The 15,110-nt window shown below is 47.3% G+C and overlaps 1 protein-coding gene across 1 annotated transcript in view; it reads left to right on the top strand.

Moving 5' to 3' along the window:
- LOC139052965 (uncharacterized) overlaps positions 1-15,110 on the top strand; it is a 116,365-nt gene that overhangs the window by 37,423 nt on the left and 63,832 nt on the right. The window contains exon 2 of the mRNA XM_070530110.1: positions 5,049-5,164. The gene's annotated coding sequence lies outside the window, so the exon portion shown is untranslated. The remainder of the gene's footprint in view (positions 1-5,048; positions 5,165-15,110) is intronic.

Below are 15,110 nucleotides of genomic sequence, written 5' to 3' on the forward strand. Positions count from 1 at the left end.
CCAAAGATAGTGAAATGTTGGGCCTACTCGTGGTGCAGGTGAAGCAGACGTTAAGCACTCACTCCCCATTCGTGCGCAGATTGTGAAAGCTGTCCGATGCATGGCCGACTCATGGCGCAGGAGAAGCAGCTGTTAAACACTCACTCCCCATACGTGCGCCGATCCCAAAGATAGTGCGATGTCGGGCCTACACGTTGCGCAGATGAAGCAGGCGTCAAGCATCCACTCTCAATGCGTGCGCCTATTTCGAAGTTGATGAAATGCTGGGCAGACCCGTTGCGCAGGTGAAGCAGCAGTGTAGCATTCACTACCCATACGTGCGGCGATACCAAAGATAGTGAAATGCTGGGCCCACTTGTGGCGTAGAGAAAGCATTCGTTAAGAATTCATTCCCCATACCTTCGGCGATCCCGAAGATAGTTTAATGCCGGGCCGACTCGAGGCGCAGATGAAGCAGACGTTTAGCACTCACTCGCCATATATTCGCGGACTCCGAAGACCGATGCTTGGCTGACTCGCGCCATGACTTGAAACAGGCGTTAAGCACTCACTCCCCAAAGGTGCGCCGATCCCAGAAATAGTTCCATGCCGGGCCGATGCATGGCTCAGTTGAAAGAGACGTTAAAAACTCACTCCTCATTCGTGCGCGGTTCACTAAGAGAGTGTGATGCATGGCTGACCCGTGGCGGAGGTGAAGCAGGCGTTAATCATGCACTCCCCATACGTGCGCCGTTCCCAGAAATAGTGAAATAATGGCAAAATAAAGATCGCCAAGGAAATTATTTACAAAGACACAAGATTGGCTGGTATTTTCACTTAATTTAAGAAGCGCATCCATCTTCTTTTTATTATAGCTATAATTAGTTATAATTGCAATGACGGTCTGTGCCTAGAATATGTTGTGAAATTGACACGAGCCTTTACATGGCAACAAAATTACGAGTAATAACACTGATAGTAATCTGCTTGTGCCATGTGAGTATTACGTCGATGTGTCAAGACGCGCAACAAAGTTAACAAAAAGCAGTTCATGGCCTCACACTTTGTTTTAAATATGAACCAACTAGCCCACCAAAAGAGTATTGAATATACAACAGCATAAAATTTAGCCTTAGTGCTGATGCACAAGACATAATCCTCAAATAATCACGATACAACAAGGTTATTACAGTTAGAGGAGACCTCTGAAGCAGGGTGTACCTCTCTAAATTCTGGAGTCCTGATTTTAAGGCCCTGTACAGGTATGGATTACAGTACAAAGATTAGGCCAGAATAAGAGAACTAAAACTATTTCGAAAATAAATAACAATTCAATGCTTAAATTTCTCCTGGAATACGGAGTTTTGAGAGCGATTGCAAAGTATTAGACAAGTAAACTAAGTATGGTTTGTAGTAATCGGCGTGTAAGTTTCACTACGCATGCATTTACTAAATATTGTGACAAGCATGGTTTCAAGCCCGTGCAGACAAATATGAACAGCTTTCTCACGATGATAGCAAGCACGTGTTGTCACAACGATAACAAAATAAAACACCCGCTTGAGGGAGCAAAACGCTTCCTGCATCATTTCCCTCCAACACTTCTCCTAATCATGAGATTATGGCACCCCACCCACAAAGCACGCGAGCTGACAGCACACAAGAAGCCGCCAGCCATCTTGGCTCACAGTTGCTGCAGTTAGCCTCACTTCAATACGCGTGCTTCAGTACGTATCTCTTAACCATGGAGGCACTGAAAACCGTCGCCCTCCAAGCCATCATGCTCTCGGCTCTTTGAACTTGTTTCCTTTACTCCGGTATACCAATCGTGACAATTATCTAGAGTATGGGCTGATTTGTTTTCTCTTCCAGCAGAACAACCTTATTTGATTACTTTTTAGAAGCTCTGTGTTTAAAGGTACCATTACTTATAGGGTCTGCAATGTAACTCAGCATGGGCTGCCAATGCGCGGAACAGTACAGTGATGACTGCTCGATTCGTTTGCGCCCTTGGGTAATGACTTGGTCTCATTAACCCATTAAGGACCGGTTTCTTTTTTTTCTTGCTATTTTGAAATAAATCGAATATATTAACTTACCTTTATACTAATAATTCACATGCAAAAAATTAATACTCTTGCCTAATTAGTTTTTGAAATATAGCCCGTGACCATATGGTCACGCTGGGCCCTTACGCTGCAGCAAAATGCGCGCAGTGAAAAACATTTATTTCAAGCCATGAAACGCCACAAAAAACATACATAGCGAATAGTCGAGCACTTATTTAGTGTGATATGGTTTAAATCATTGAATACATATGCCGACGTCATACTTTGTGCGTTTTGGGTGCACCGCGTTGTTGCAATTATCTCATGCACACCTCCACCTCTTGCCATTACGTATTGGCGCAACAAAGTGGGCCACTTGGTCATACCCTGTACCAGTCAGGACATCACCTGTCTTTGGGATTCTGCATTGACCAGGCCCTCTAGGCTTATTGCCCCATCGCGCATCAGGTAGCTTTGTGCAATTTGCCTGCGGAACTCCACGTGCGTGACGGTGAGCCCTGTGCTACGAATTAACGTCCAAGTGTTGCTGATAGATACATCACAAAGTCAAGTGAAAATCGGCCACCACCACTTTTTGCCACGGATTGCAAACCTGTAGGCACCTACATTTGCATCCATCTGGTCCGTACCTCCCATAAATCTTGTACTGAGCAACAGTGTTTGGACGGGCCTCCTTGATTCGATTCTTTTGAATACGAGAGTACCTGTCTGCATATGACATTGACTCTACGCCTTGAATGGTGCCTACGATCGTTACTACAGAATTGTCCATCTAGCGGACAACAATTATCCCATTGTCGCTCAGCACGGGCTCTTCGTGCTTGCGAGGTTGGCGCTTGACGAGTTCTGGTCCAGCGATAGGGCATTCTTTGGGAACACGGTTCTGCTTCACTGTGCCCGTGCGTTCGTAGCCCTGTGCCTTGAGATGCCTGAGTAGCTGCATGCTTGTGAATAAATTATCAAAATAGAAAAAAAAGGAAGGTTGTGCGTCTCTGCTGCGAGCTCACCCCGCATTTGAAGAAGTGGCGCCGCTGCTTTTCCGAAGTTCTTTTCATATTTTTAGATGTTCCGAGATCCCCTGCTTGCCTTGAGAGCCTTTGAGGTTTACAAGGTATCCGTTCTTGGCATGTAGCCGCCATACTATATGCCCGAAGCGGATAGGCTTTCCGCGTATGAACTGTTTCCAGTCATGACGACCATAATACTCAATCATACTTTCGTCATAGCTCAGGTGACGCACAGGTTGAAAGTGCTCCAGAAATCTTGTTTTCAATAGTGCCATCAATGGGCGCAACTTTGCCAAATTGTCACTTAGCGTTAGGTTTGCATTTCGCTCCGTGCAGGAATCACATTATCTGTATGAAGCGATTTCTTCGCATAGCATTCTAGGTCATCGTGTTGCACATATTCGTGCCGCTGTCCCGATAGCACTTTTTCTCTGGCAAGCGGTTATAGCCGGAAAAAAACAAGTACTCCAAGAAAACTTATCTTAATTCTTCTTTGGTAACCTTTGGATCAGGCATATTCAATATAACGTTTCTTGTTTGTTCGACTAACAGCTCCACGACGGCTTCGTCAAAAAAGAGTTCGAACAACTCAATAGCTGAAAAGTCCCTTTAAGCAGCAAAGTTTGGGTCGGGAAATATGCCAAGGCTTTTCTGGAGACTTCGTCCACTTAGAAGCAGTGGATAATTTCGCAGGAATGGCCGCATGAACTGCTGCAGAAGACACCTCTGATGTTCCGTCACTTTGCCCGCCGGGGTCGTTGTGGTCAGACTCGCATCCACCAATGCTGCGTCCGTCAGAGAAAACAGCTTCAGCGCCGGCTCATAGCTGCCGCCCGCATAGATTCTCAATGAGCCTGTCTGAGTCTTCATCGGCCGAGTGTTCATCCAAATAGGTGCTAGCCTATATCGAGCTGCCAGATCTGGCAGCTCGATATAAATCACTGACACATCGTCATCTTCCTCTTCGAGTATCTTCGCTATTTCTTCCAACGTCTACCTATTCAGACAATAAAATAACAAATAACCACTGTGGGAACGCGCCAGCAGCCGTGCAAGAGATGAGAATGCAGTTTGAAAAAAAAACCAAAAAGTTCGGTATCCTAAAGGCCTAGCGTGACCATATGGCAACGCACAAGATAACGTACTCGTTCATGGATAAATCAAACATAATTCTTTCCCAAATGCTCATCGGAGGTCACATATTCAAAGAGCAATATGGAGGTAACGATATCCAACAATTGCTTAAGCAAGTAGTGAAGAAAAAAAACACTTAACCTTTGGAGCGATGCATCGCGACGCTAATCTCATAGCAACACTTATTCACGCCTCTGCGAGGGGCTCCCACAAAACGACTGACGGCTGCTGACACTTGGTATCCATAAAGGGAACTCTAATCTGTCAATCGGCATGTCAAAGGCGATTTTGGTGCCGTTTTCTTAACCTTAATTAATTGAAATCCACTGTGCAGACTAACCTGACCATATGGTCACACTGGTCCTTAATGGGTTAAAGTCAACTTTAACAAATATTTATGAGACATTCGATTGCTATGGAAGCTGCTTGACTGAACGACAGGCATGCAAGTCCAGCAAGCAAGATGCTACGAGATTGGACACCATACCGTCATTAAACTACACCGTGGGCCAATGCCAAATGCAAGGCGGAGTGCCGGGATTCGCAGCAAATGTGTCACAAGTGCGGATAGCGCTATGGTGCGCCAGGGAAGATAAAGAATGGAATAGCGCCGACTCAGTCCTAACAAGACCATGATTCGACACAGCGAATGACCCCAAAACGGCCCATATCTTATTTCTAGAGTGGCACCCTAAGAATATGTAGAGGCTCAGTTTGTTGCCGTCACTACCTCTCTGAATGTTGTTCAAATCCTGAGTGGTCACTTGGCGTTGTTTCGACCACTAATATGAGTATAGCAGTGCACTGCCGGTTCATATTGCGCGAAATAGCAATAATCTGTATTTTTGTCATTTCACAGGTCATACAGAGAGCGTACGAAGAGCAGCTAAATATCTCGACTGACTATGGCCTATACTTTGGTGTGACACCTCCGAACTACCCAGCAAGAATAGAGTACAATCAAGACACCTTCGCGTAAGAGAGATTATTCCTTATTTTCAGGAAAATAAGCGGGCTTCGATTTTCATGGGTGGTTATTAGATCAGTCTCATTAGGAAGCGCCTGAATGTTCAAAACATTCGTACAGCCTTTAAAGGCTTAAGTATTTCTTTGTCTACCCAACTAGGCAACCGGTCGGCTTAGCAGCTAAGACGAATGGATAAAGTTATTGATGTATACAAGATATAATAAATTCGAAAGAAAATAACGTTGCTGGTGGGGAGGTTTTGAGTGCCTTACCCACTGGGCTGAACGCATGGCTACGCTTGCATAATTTGAATATATCTGAATTATATAAATGTTTTGTACTAGCGGACTAGCGGTATGACACAAATATTAGAGATAGCAGTTTTCATGAAAGCTTTCATGGAAGGTTTGGGGACGGTGCATTGAAAGCCATCTCTTGGACCGCACCTCGGCCAACTTGGAGCATTGTAAACAATTGGCGACTGCAGCTAAATGCTTGCCCCCTAGCGGTCGCATCGAGAAACAGCCAATCCAAGTTTAAGCTTGAAACGAAAGAGGGCCTCTTATCACAGCGTGCGCTGAACGCCCCGCAGTTCTCAAATCGTCTTTATGTCTCCACGAACAATCTTGAAATTGAAAAACAAAGTAGGGATCTTGAGAGACTTTCCTTGTGTACTTTTAGTAGTGTCATCATGGTGGAAAGACAGCAATGTCTGATTTTATCTCTTCGTGCATTGGGAAAAGTGCCGATTGATGCCGTACAGTCTTGTTCGAGACACTTAACTTGTCGAAACTTTGTTCTGCAGGGCCGAGCAGATCACTGCTTTCTTTTTATTTTCATTATCTTAGAGTTGTTTTAAACCATGCAGTGTGCTTTGCATAAGCAGGCGCTTTACGAATTTGTAACAATGTATGTTTCGGTTTCATTTCGTATTCTTCAATTACACCTTTCTGCCGGATAATGACTGGTACTAATCCTTTAGGCACCAGGAATTTTTCGCTAATCAATTTTTGTCTGCAGGAACGGCAACGCCAATGATAACTGCCTCGGAACGTCTGGAGTTAATCATGACAAATGTCACGCCGCGAGGCTACAAATCGCTTTCATAGTATGCTTTATTTAAGCCGTCCAATCAGAAGATGCTGTTTTCACTTTCAAGGCACTCAAAGCATCATAATATCTTTAAAACAACTTAAAGTACACATTGTTGTCCCACAAGGATCCATGCATACGAAATTTTTTTTCTCATATTCATTGATGGCACAGTAACATATAGGTAATTTAAAACTGAATGTTATTTATTTAAATACAGTAAATCACGGAGGAAATATACATGGGAGTTGAACAAAGAAAAAGATATACCAAAAATACAACGGGGCAAGCGTAGGACACATAATACAACATAAATGCTTACACGATAGTATTACCGACCAGATTACGGGATAATTGATAACATCATACAATGCTAGTGAGATAGAAATATTTTCTATGAATCACAACGAAAGAGCGTGATCAGATATGCGAAAACAAGCGTAGTTAGGGATGAACGAAATGCTAGTGCGAAGGTGGTTCCAAGCTGCAGGATTCTGCGAAATGAATTCATATACAAATGGCTTTCGCGCTGCAGAAAGCATACGCCACTTCATACTGATTAACAAAACGAGTATAGTGATAGAACGGTTATGTGATAAGCTCCATTCGTATGCATTATTGTTGATATAATTTGCGGTAGACGAAAAGTGGAAAACATTCCTGCGAAGTGAACCCGGTGGTGCGATAATTACATAATTGTCATACTGAGTGTGCGGTGATTAAGTAAAATGCCAGCAGAACCAATCTCCCGATACCGGAGACTGTAATGCATTATATCTGAATTTATGCAGTAGCACAGCTTATTGCCACCGTCGAAACGATGTATGAGGCGCGTACTACAGCGGACTCCTCTATCACGCCTCGAAGATGATGATGATTATGATGGTGATGATTATGTATTTTTGTCATCCCCTTCGAAACACGTGGTGACAAGTAGTGATCTAACCGGCCTGGGTTCATCATCATCAGCCTTGTTACGCCCACTGCAGGGCAAAGGCCTCTCCCATACTTCTCCGAATACCCCAGGTCATGCACTATTTGTGGCCATGTCGTTCCGGCAAACCTGGGTTACACAGGTTGGTTACATATGCTTTTCATTCAAGCATTTTCGTAGACATCTTTTTAGTGCTTTTTTTCTCTAAGCTTCCCCGCCGCCTTGTACATCTACATATGCATTTAATGGTTCCGGTCATATCAATCGCTTTCCTGCTTCTTTTTCCCACCAAATCCATAAAAGATATTTTGCTTATGTCGAACTGCTCACCGGTTTATCCTTTCGTCCACTTTAAACCTAAGCGCTTCTTGAAGGTGTACGTTACGTACGGGTATCACTACGTGAATCTTTTCGCATTGCATTGAGGTGTGATCAATGCTCCGCAGATTTACTCTGCAGCATACACATGCCTCATCTGATTGCGAATATTTGCTCCGGCATGTCTTTGTCTTTACACAACCAGCTCGGGCCTCAAATAGGAAGGCGCTTCCCATTGATATTTCGTACAAATTCTCCCTCCTTATATCTTCCTTTCCTTTCTGGCAAATCTTGACGTTTTTGCTTGCATTCTCTGCATCCAACTCGTTGTCTTTGTTTCTGTCACTTTGCTTCTTTTGGCTCCTGGTTGTCTGTGTACACTTCCAATTAGGCTGTACCCAGCTGCCAACTTTCTGGACGACTTCCTCCAGCCTGCGCCGAAGCGCTGGGGTCATTCTGCAACCACACCTTCCTAAGAACACTCGACGCCATCTATCGCCGCCACCGTGAAACCTGAGCATGGCCTCGAAAATGCACGGCGCGCCGGTGCTTCTGAATACTGTGAAACATGCCATGCGGCAACCTGCCTTCTCGCGCGTCTTTCTGGACACGTTCCGTCATCTAGTGACACTGCCAAGAAGTCCGTGCTTGGCCTCCGAGACTGGAAGCGCTGCGCGCCGGTGCCCGTGAAGGTTAAGAACTACTCCGTTGCTTGCCACACGCTCAATGGCAGATACTCAGTAACTTCAGTTAATGCGGATTTCATTGTAGAGCACGAGATGCCTACTGCATTCGTCGCACAGCTTGCTAAAACGTTGGCTTGAAATAGGCTTATTGAAGAGTGGCATGTACTCAGGGCGTCTGTGATGCAGCCGGCTAATGCGCGAGGTTGCTCTTTTTGCGGAACAACTGAGACGTCGGTTTGATTTCACTCAGCACCGAGAAATATTGCAATCATTTTTGTCGTTGTAGAGCGGCACATTCGTGGTGGCACAAAGCTAGTTGCACAAGTTGGCGTCAAAAATTAAAAAAAACACTGATGATCTGGGTTTTGTTTTCGTACTCAACACAGGTGTTGATTTGAGGCATGCTGTAGTGAGTGACTCCCGAATAATTTTCACCACCTCGTGTTTCTTATCGTAAACCCAATGCACGCAGTGTACACGGGCGTTTTTGCATGTCATGTACCGGGAAATTCCGCCGCTGAGGCCGGGATTTGACCTCGCGCCCTAAAGCATAGCAGCGCCATGCCACAGCACCTACCCCACCACGGCGAGTCTGCAGCCATATACGCTAATGAAAGAGCAGCATACACCCATTTGCACACACCCAGTGACCCAGTTTGGCATGGGAGAGGTTCATTCAAGACCAACACACACCAAGCTGCACATAAACCGTACTTTAATTTTGCGTCGAGACGTTTCTTCGCAGACCAGTACCAACTCAGTCCCACGTTTACAGAGACCCACGTCGACTTGAAAGAGGTTTGTCGAAGAGCGGCACGTCTGTGACCTCAATGAGCTCCCAAATTGGTGCGCTTGTTTGTTTTCCAATCGGTTAATTCCGCACAGCAGCCCCATGCCCTCTCTCTTCCACCCCTGACCATCCAGTGACCCAGGAAGGCGGAAAAACGGTTAGATGCAAGCATGCATACATACATTGATAGATAGCTTCTGAAAGTGCGTAATTTAGGAATGCTAGCGCATTAAAATTCTCCTGGCGAATGCTAGCCTAAACAGGACATACAGAGGATTATTTATTGGTATAGATTTTGGCAAATTCAAATTAATTTCCAAATACAATTCTAATGAGTGTAGCTTGTAACGATATGCCCAAAATGTTAATACATGCAAAAATAATACGTTTCTCTCTATAGTTGAAAGCTTGGACCATTAACACCCTTCATTGGACAAAGCACCATCTCCATGTTGCTGCCACGGAAACCCGGAAATGTTCTTTCTCTGAGCGGGTTTAAAGTAAACAATCCCTGCTGTTCGGTTGCTTCCCAGTCAAACTTTTCTCTTAGCATTTGTTGCCTTAGCATCAGCGTTCATTTTACAAAAACAAATTAAAAAGTAGGAAATTTAAAACGGGATGTTCGTTTTTTTATATTGCAGTTTTGGACGCTCTGTAATACTAACTCTTGAGACTAAAGCCAGACTACCTACCTTGTCCAATAGGAATCACCGTTCTCTCCCAAATTTCTTCGAGACCAATTTCAAAGACACAACACAGACATATCGAAAGTACTCTCTTTGTCATCCGGACACGTAAACAAAGGCATGATTTGAACGTAACTACATTTCGCGCCCACGTGTGAATTGTTAAAAAGAACTTCGCTCAGGACATGTTAACGAGTGGAGCAGACTACCTAATTATCAAATTCTTCTTCCAAGTCCCGATTCTTTTACTTATGAGTTGTCACAGTGATTATTCGCTTTTTCTCCTTTTCCCTGTTAGTACTGTGTTCCGTTATTTTGTGTGCTGCGATTTGTCTGCATTTGTTTCCTTTCTATAGACTGTTTTAGGTTTTGTTTTTTAAGCCACCCTGGGAAACTCCGCAGTGGAGATTCTAGTGTAAATAGATAATGACTACGCGTCAGTGTCCTTTAAAAAATGGCAAGCCGTTTTTTTTATTCCCCCTGTCACTGTCGACGGTGCCTTCTAAATGACGACATGGTACGCCGAACCTCACACCGCGTCGTAAGCACGTGCAACGGACTCAGAGAGAGCCTAGCAATCGAAGCGTCACCACGTGAAAAAACATAGCTCCACACGCCTAATTGTGGTCAAACGCGTCATTAGATGCTTTGGGGCTTCTGAAGGTTTAAATGTTGTAGTGTTCGCACAAGCGCATTGGAAGGACAGCCACGGTCGTATTCAACCACCCTCTTCGAATGTGGCAACCGAGGAAGAGGAGCCTGGCTGTGACCTTTCCCGCGAGAGTTCACAGCACTTGAGATTATTTACATGACAGAGTATGGCAGAGAACTTTGTAACGAAGACGTGACAGAGTAAACAAACACGAACCCTCATGTTCATTCTGTTACGATCTTGTTTGGAACGATGCTGCCGTATTGCCTCGCCAATTATCAACTAGCCCACCACTACATCCTATACGTGATAAATTGGCCTACAGCTATTGTCACCCTTTCTAGTACCACGTCTTTGCTGATTACGCCCTCTGTTCTCTAGGCAGTTACGTAATAAAACAGCAAAGGCTCCTTGGATATGAACAACACAAAAAAGCAGACTCGAACAAAAGTTGGAAGGGCAGCTTTACAAGTAGTAGGCTTCAAAAAGCTTCAAAAAGTTGGCCACTTTGTGCAATGCTCACTCCTCTATTATTTCCTTCTTCATGCCCATGGAAAGAGCGCAAGCACCAAGTTGATGATGAAGGCTTAAGATGATTAGGGAATCCCCAGAAGGATGTGGACCGCAGCGCAGTAAAAACTGTGATGAACCGCCTGTGACAATCAAGCTATTGATACTGTTACTTCTAGAAAGACACACACGAAAAAGGCTATTGACAGGCTATTTACACTGGACTGGAGCCAGAGTGCCAGGCCGACATTCACTCGCGCCAAGGGCACCGACCCACTTCGTCGTCGTTCTCGCGGCGGCTCGTCTCTCGGGCATCTACCGATAATATCGTAATACCCACCGGCGGCAAAAGCACCGTCACGGTGCTTTTGCCGTGACCGTGGTGACGTGGACAATGTCACTGGTTGTCACACCGGAGGACGTAGTGGGCGTGGCTAGAACAATTTCATAGGTGACATCGGTCACTTGGCGGAGCAGGCGATATGGGCCGATATAACAGGAAAGCACTTTCTCACAAAGGCCAACTTTACGCGATTGTGACCAAAGCAACACGAGGGTGCCGGGTGCAAAATGGACATGACGGTGACGGAGGTCGTAGCGTCGCTTATGTTTGGCTTGAGAGACTTGTAGACGAACGCGCGCAAGTTGACGAGCATGGTCAGCACGGGCGATTGCATCACGGGCATAAGCGCTAGTTGAAGCTGTGGTGGACGGAAGCACGGTGTCTAGTAGTAGCGTCGGTTCGCGGCCATACAAGAAGTAAAACGGGGAAAAGCCGGCAGTTTCGAGACGGGAATAGTTGCATGCACAGGTAATGTAGGGAAGAGCCCGGTCCCAGTCACGGTGGTCGTCTGAAATGTATTTGGATAGCATGTGTGTAAGGGTGCGGTTCAAACGCTCAGTGAGGCCCTTCGTTTGAGGGTGGTAGGAGGTAGTAAATTCATGCTGAATGGAGCAGGCCCGCATGATGTCATCAATGACTTTCGCCACAAACGTACGGCCATGGTCTGTTAGCCATGGATGCGGAGCACTATGCATCAAAATGATATCATGTAGAGGGAAGTCCGCAACTTCAGCTGCGCAACTGTTCGGATGAGCGCGGGTTACGGTGTAACAGGTCGCGTAGTCAGCCGCGACTGCAACCCACTTGTTTCCTGATGTTGATTACGGAAATGGGCTGAGAAGGTCTAAGCCAACACGATGGAAGGGCTCGGCAGGGATGTCGAGCGGCTGCAGGTAATAAGCGGGGTGCTGGGAAGGCTTCGTGCGTCGTTGGAAAAGTTCACAAGCGGCGACGTAACGTCGTACGGAACGGGCAAAGCCCGGCCAGAACAAACGGCGACGTACACGGTCATAGGTTGGAGATACGGCGAGATGTCCTGCCTTTGGTGCGTCGTGGAGCTCTACTAGAACGGTTGAGCGGAGGTGTTTAGGTATGACAAGTAGGAACTCAGAGCCGTCCGGATGAAGGTTACGACGGTACAGAGTACCGTCGCGGAGGGCGAGGAGGCGTAGAGTGGCGTCGGCCGGAGAGTGTTCAAAACCGTCGATGAGTCCTTCGATGTTGGCGTCACCACGTTGCTCGTCGGCGAAATGAAGCAGCTGCGACACAGAGAATACACAAGCAGCACTGGTGATATTGGAGGAGTCAGGGTCGTCAACAGGGTAACGCGACAGGCTGTCAGCGTCTTGGTGCAGGCGCGCGGCCAGACTTGTAGACCACAGAATACGAAAATTCTTGTAGTCTCAAAGCGGATCGACCAAGCCGGCCTGTAGGAACTTTTAGGGATGAGAGCCAGCAGAGTGCATGATGGTCAGTGACTACGGAAAAAGGGCGACCGTAGAGGTAAGGACGGAACTTCGCAGACGCCCAGACTACAGCAAGGCATTCTTGTTCCGTAAGGGAATAGTTGCACTCTGATGGCGGGAGGAGGCGGCTTGCGTAAGGAATAACGCGATCCTGGCCACGCTGACTCTGGGATAAGACGGCACCTAAGCCATGACCGCTTGCATCTGTACGCAATTCTGTAGGGGCATCAGGGACGAAGTGGGCGACAATGGGTGATGAGGAGAGAAGAGTGACGAGACGAGAGAAGGCGGCGGCTTCTGCAGTACCCCACAAGAATTGTACGCCTTTCTTCAAAAGATTACTCAGGCGTCTAGTAATTGCCGCAAAATATTGAACGAAACGACGCAAGTACGATCATAGCCCGACGAAAATTCGAACGTTTGCGGCAATCTTCGGAACCGGAAAGTCTCGGACAGCGCGAGTTTTGTCGGGATCAGGCTGTACTCCAGAAGCATCAATGAGGTGGCCCAGAACATGAATTTGGTGGTGGCCGAAACGACATTTCGACGACTTAAATTGCAGCTTCGCCTTTCGAAATACATCAAGAATAGCTGTTAGACGCTCAAGCTGAGTGTCGAACGTGGGCGAGAAGACGATGACGTCGCTATTGATCTTGGCGGCAGGCGAATAAAGCCGGTGGGGCGTAGGCGGCACTGGGGTGCGTCAGGAGGTTCTTTGAGAATCGGCAACTCAAGGAGAAGGGTACTGGTAGAGCAGTCAATAAGAGCAGAATGTGCGGAGAGAAAATCGAGGCTGAGAATGAGGGCGTGGCGGCAATGAGCAATCACGGTGAAGAGGACAGGAGTGTGGCGGCCGGTGATGCGAACACGTGCCGTACACATGCCGATGATAGGCGCAGTACCGCCATCCGCAACGCGGACAACGCGTGCCGACGCTGGTGTTAGGAGCTTGTTCAGTCGTCGTCGGAAGGCAGCACTCATAATAGAAAGATGTACCCCTCTATCGATGAGTGCCGTGACAGGATAGCCATCAACGTCAACTGCAAGAAGGTTTTGGTTCGTGTTTAACGTGAGCAGAGGATTTGAGGGCAGTGTCAACAACGCAGCTTCACTTCCAGAAGCTGCAGCGCCTAGTTTTCCGGCTGGGCCCGGGAGGCGATAGGCGGCTAAGAGAAGCGGCGGAGTTGGGGCAGAACGAGACTGACGGCGTCGAGGTGAGGGCGAGCGGCTGTAGCGGAGGTTCGGAGCAGGGGCATCAGCGGCAATGGGTTCATGGCGAGTGGCATAGGGAACAGAAGGTCCAAAGGTGCGGGAATAAGTGGCGGCGTATGTCCGAGGAGGCGGTGGCCATCGGTTGCGGCAGTGAAGAGTGACGTGGCCGATGCGACAGCAGTGGAAGCGGATTGGTCTGTGATCGAGGGTACGCTTTTCGGACGGGTTGCGGCGAGATTTGGTAGAAAAGGACTGTCGGGAACGAAGAGGGCTGGTAGAGAACTGGGGAACGCTGGGTGTAGATGTTGATCACACGGAGTTCAGACCCATGTTCTCAAATTCCTGCCTGACTACTACCTGAATCATGGCAATCGTGGTTCCTGGCGGATCGGGAGGCGTCGTGGAGAAAGTTGGCGAACAGGCGGCCTCGAGCTCGCATCTAACTATACGGGTGACGTCGTCATAGGTGGTGGCCTGACGTGGTTCACCCTCACATGTCGACGTAGCAGCGGTGTTGGGTAGCCGCGTAATGTGGTGCGTGATACGGCGGCTCTTGGCTTGTTCAAGGTGACGGAATTCTTTAATGATGGCGTCGATTGTCGAGACGTTGCCGAAAACAAGCAAATTGAAAGCGTCGACGGCGATGCCTTTTAGAACATAGGACACTTTATCTGATTCAGACATAGCATCGTCAGCTTTGCGACATAGAGCCAAGACGTCGAAGATGTATGAAACGTACGGCTCTGTAGATGTCTGAACACGAGACGCAAGAACCTTTTTCGCGGCAACCTTGCGGCCAATGGGGTCGCCGAACAGTTCCTGTAGCTTTTCTTTGAAAGTGTCCCAACTGTTTATCTCGTCGTTATGCGTCTGGTACCAGACGCGTGGGGTGCCGCCAAGATAAAAGATGACATTGGCGAGCATGATTGTTGGGTACCACGCATGATTGTTGGGCATGTTCATAAAGCTTGATCCATTCGTCAACGTCCTGTCCCTCCAGTCCAGAGAACACACCAGGGTCGCGATGTTGGGCAACCGTGACGATTGGAGCAGTCGAACCAGCCGAAGCCGCTGTAGAGGCGGGCTCGTCAATGGGAGGCATGGTGACAAGCTCGATGTACCGACCACTCCGGAGTTCCGTGGCGAGAACGGGGATCGCTGACCTCCACCCGAATGTTACGTGCAGAAAGACACAGACGAGAGAGGCTATTTACAGGCTATTTACACTGGACTGGAGTCAGAGCGCCAGGCGGACATTCACTCGC

Source organism: Dermacentor albipictus, unplaced genomic scaffold, assembly GCF_038994185.2.
Source record: "Dermacentor albipictus isolate Rhodes 1998 colony unplaced genomic scaffold, USDA_Dalb.pri_finalv2 scaffold_47, whole genome shotgun sequence".
Lineage (NCBI taxonomy): Eukaryota > Metazoa > Arthropoda > Arachnida > Ixodida > Ixodidae > Dermacentor > Dermacentor albipictus.